The sequence below is a fragment of the Gavialis gangeticus genome, unplaced genomic scaffold, assembly GCF_001723915.1.
Source record: "Gavialis gangeticus isolate Ggan-Ray unplaced genomic scaffold, GavGan_comp1, whole genome shotgun sequence".
Taxonomy (NCBI): Eukaryota; Metazoa; Chordata; order Crocodylia; family Gavialidae; genus Gavialis; species Gavialis gangeticus.
The window spans coordinates 113,967,190-113,971,643 of NW_017729032.1; positions in this window are offsets into that span (position 1 = coordinate 113,967,190).

The following is a 4,454-nucleotide window of genomic DNA, read 5'->3' on the forward strand; positions in this document are numbered from 1 at the left end:
ATATATATATATATATAATGGAGCACAATGTTTACATCTGTTTCCACCCTAAAAATCACGGGTGACGAGAGTCAATTATGGGTTGAAGTCATTAAAGAAGGAAACAAGGTTAGGGGAAGAGTGGAGGCTATTTCTTATTTTACAATGCAAGGGTTAGGGGATGAAAGGAAAAGTGATTAGAGAATTTAGAACTGGATATCTGGAAAACAAAATTAGTGGAAATATTACTTGGTGCTCTTACATAATATAAGGTAAACATTGATTAAATAGTTGTAGATGTTTTAAACTTTTTGTCTTACATTTAAAAGTATTAGGCTTTACATCCTTTCCTAGTATAAATGTACCTTTGATATATTAATAAAATGTCAAGTCCATTTAAAATAAAAAATCCAAACAGAAAACAGAAAATAACCCAAAACAAAACAGAATCAGAAGTTGCTGAATTTTATTAAATGCATGTATGTATTATTTGCAAAACATGTCTTAAACTCCTGCCCCCTCCTCCACACCCCCAAGAAAATGTTAGTATTATACTTAGAAAAATGAGATAATATGTACATTTTGTATAGCCTTAATTGATCTTTTTTCCCCCATGCAATTATGTTTTTCTGAATTTCACAGGCCATTTTCCCCTTAGTGTTACTGTGTCTGTAAAATTTCATTTTTGTATCCCTACTCAGATATGATTTAAAAACATTTGCCTTACTTTATTTGAGTATAAATCAGGTTAAAACTCTGAAAAAACACATACATAACTTTGTTTATTCATCAAGTATGTTAGGCAGGCTTTAATTTTAAAGAAGGCAGAAAAAGGGAGTACCTATTGGTGATTTCATTACACATACCCAGAGATTTCCTAATTAATTAATTATTATTTTTGAAAATAAATTGTCAAAGGAAATCATGTGACAAATTAGAATTCTAGGGAGATGTAACTCAGTTGGAGACTGAACAGCTCTCCATTTGTTTATCTGAAATATATTACCTCAAATTATGATGAGTTTTAAATAATTCATGTCTTATAATTTTGTTGCAAGAGGATATTTTACTGTCTAGCAATTTAGAATAGAATACCTTGCACAATAAAGAATCATTAAATGGATCATGCAAATATTTTCCATATTATTCTGAAGTAATTAACAAATATTTGGTATTGGTATGATAATAAACATCCTTATATTTAATCCCTTTGTTCTAATATGGTTTGAAAAAAGAATAGATACACTTTAAACAGATCGTTTTAATATTACATATTTATTATTTGGATATTAGACCCTTAAGGATCATCCAGGACACAAAGGAAAATAACTTATTATATTTAATGAAAATTATAAAAGCTTCCACAGGTCTTCTCAAGCATCTTATAATTTGAGGCATTTTCTATTTATCTGCAATTAATTCTATAAATCAACGTGTCAGCACTCCATTGTACACTGGTTTATATTACGGACTTCACAGGATATTTAGAATAACTTCTACAGAATATTTTTATAGGGTTTTCAGAAGTGACTTAAAGGATTTAGGAAAAGTTCATTGATATTTATTTGGATATCAGTTCTTAATGCTTTTGGTTATTTTGAAAACCCATCTATTGGACTGTATTGGATTTCTAGTATTTTTCTTGGGCAAGGTATACCAATGATCTTTGGACCAGTAATTATTGTAAAATTAGGTTTCCTAGCACTGCCTGCATAAGTTTGCTCTGCTCACCATTGATATAAAACAGTCCATGCATTGCTCTGTGCTACTGTGGCTACGCTGTTTAAGATACCCAAGATAATCGATTCAGAAATAGCTTGCATATACCTATATAGCACTACATTGTGCAATATAGACATATATGTTTTATGTCAGAAATATTGTGAACATCAGTTTTGCAATGGAAAATTATTTAATGAATTGTGGGTGATGGGAGAGGGCTGGGCCCTAGGAAACCCTCTGGCTGAGTTTTAACTTTGAGCTTGATTTTAACTCTGCAGAGTAGACTAACAATACCCTAGCTGAGGCTGGGTAAAACATATAAAAATAACCCTTGCCCCAAGTGGCATAACTTTAAAATGCTTTAAAGGTAATTAGTATAGTTTAACACCCTTGAATGCTCCCATTTTAAGCACCTTTAAAATACTTTTTTAATAACCTGTAACACCACCATCAGATATGTTTAAAATCTAGGTCTCAAAGAAGACAGAAAAATATACATTGGATCATCTTCCTCATTAGGTAAGAGTATATCAAACATATGGGAAAATGACTAGATTTGTAAAACTGCTGTCCACCAAGCAGTTTCCAGTGATATCAGTGGGTTAGGAGAGTGCTGAGTGCTTTGGAAAAAATCAGGCCAGAAACATGTAATTCTACATATTGTGTGAAGCCTTTTATTTGAAGGAAGGAATAAAATAAGTCATCATGAGAGGCCCACATTAATTTAAGAAATATGCTTGTGGGAGATGTATGCAGCCACAAAAATAGCAGTTGGGACCTAATTCCTAGGACTTTAAAGTATGCATCTATTTGAATGAACATGTCAAACATCCCATTACATATAAACTGTCATTGTAACAGCTTATTTCTCCAGATGATTATGTAGCAGATAGTAATCCATTTTTTTACTTGAATCATGATATGAAATAAGGAAAAATTGAACATGAACACTAATTACACAAATTTATCACCAGAGATCCTGGTTTTCACTGATAAAAAGTCCTCCAATTTTCACTTAAAAAAAAAATTGTAACCCCAAATCCACATTTTTCCATGATTAAAAAGAAATGCCTCTCTCATATATATATGAATATGAGAGAGAGAGAAAGAGAGAGAGAGAGTGTTTCATTTAAATGGTGGAAGATGTGGATTTGGGTTTTTGTTTTGTTTTTAACTGAAAATTGGGGATTTTTTTTTTTTTAATCAGCGAAAACCACAAATGTTACTGTTTCCATATTCTCTTTCTGGCCAGCTATCCGTAAGGAAGAATAGTGGGCATCTTTACACATGATCTCGGGTGGGGTGGGCACTTTAATTAGAGCTGCTTTTGGGAGCTGCTCTAATTAAAGCACCTGCAGCGTCTCGTGTATCCAGAGTCCTGCACTTCAAAATGGTGGTGCGGGCACTTTAACTAAAGATTGTTGCTTTAACTAAAGATTCTGAGAGCCACTCTTATTAAAGTGCCCCCCACCACGCCCCAGAGCACATCAAAAAATGCCTACTGTTTCCATATTTCTTGGTCCTTATAAAAATAATTTTACTCCCAAACTAGACAGAACTATAGGCATTAATGAAGAGAAGGTAGTAGTGCAAGGGAAACCACTTTATTAGTAGATGTAGGAAAATTATTAAGACATGTATGAGAAGTGTAGGCATCAACCAGTCCCCAAAAACAGGGAGAAAATAAAAATTACCTACATAGCTGGAATCCTTGTTTGCAGCTTTTGGAGAAGTGTAGGGATTCTCCAGTAATAAAGATAGCAGTATGCTTTTAATATTATTGGTTCCCTACTGAGTAGAATTGGGAGACATTCATAAGATATTGAACATAATTTTATATTGGCATCTACACTGCACCAATTAAAGGACTTTCGTTTCATTTTGTAAAATGGATGAGAATTGATTAAAAGCCACTGTTTCTCCTCTCTTACGCAGTGCTTCTGAATTATGAAACATGCAATCACTTGAATGTACTACCCCTGATTTTAATAGAACTTGCATATGCACAAATAAAGGCTGATTTTTACTTGGAACAACAGTATGAGGCATTACCCCTGTCATCAGCAATGCCAAGTATGAAGTTTGAATATAAACCAGACTTAAAAAGTATGGTAATATTATTAAAGGAAAAGAAAATGAGTTACGTCTCTAAATATTTTCCCCAGTTGCATTGTATTTAAGATTTTGAGTCTCAGTTTTGAAAAAAGAATTAAATTATGTACTTTAGAACAAAGTGCATCTTATAGTAGTGGCTTTTAGGCAACCAGCTCTTGCATGGTCTGCAGAAAAGTTGTTTTCAAATTAGTAATGTAATGAAAAGAACTTTAGTGTCAAAACTTTACATTATTGAAACATCCAGTGTTCTGTAGAAGAAAATAAAATATGGATCTTTGTAGCTAAGATCCAAAGCTCTAAGTAGGTATGGCTAAACATTTCTAGGTAACATTCATGATTGTATACCATGTGTTCCTAATATGCTATTCATCCTTACTCAATTATGCACCTGTAACACAACAGTTCTCATGTGTTTTTCATGAAATGGTCAATGTTTCAGTCATCTTTGCAGATTTAGCTGCTGGAAATATGAAAATTGAATCAGCACCATGCTACTAGCCAGGTGTTCACAAGCAAGTTCTTCATGGATCATGGCTTGATAACTCTTACTGTAAAATATAAAATTAATAACATTTTAAGATATTTGTATTTCATAGCATTTCTCTAGGTAGGCTGCTCCAATGCTTGACCACTCTCAT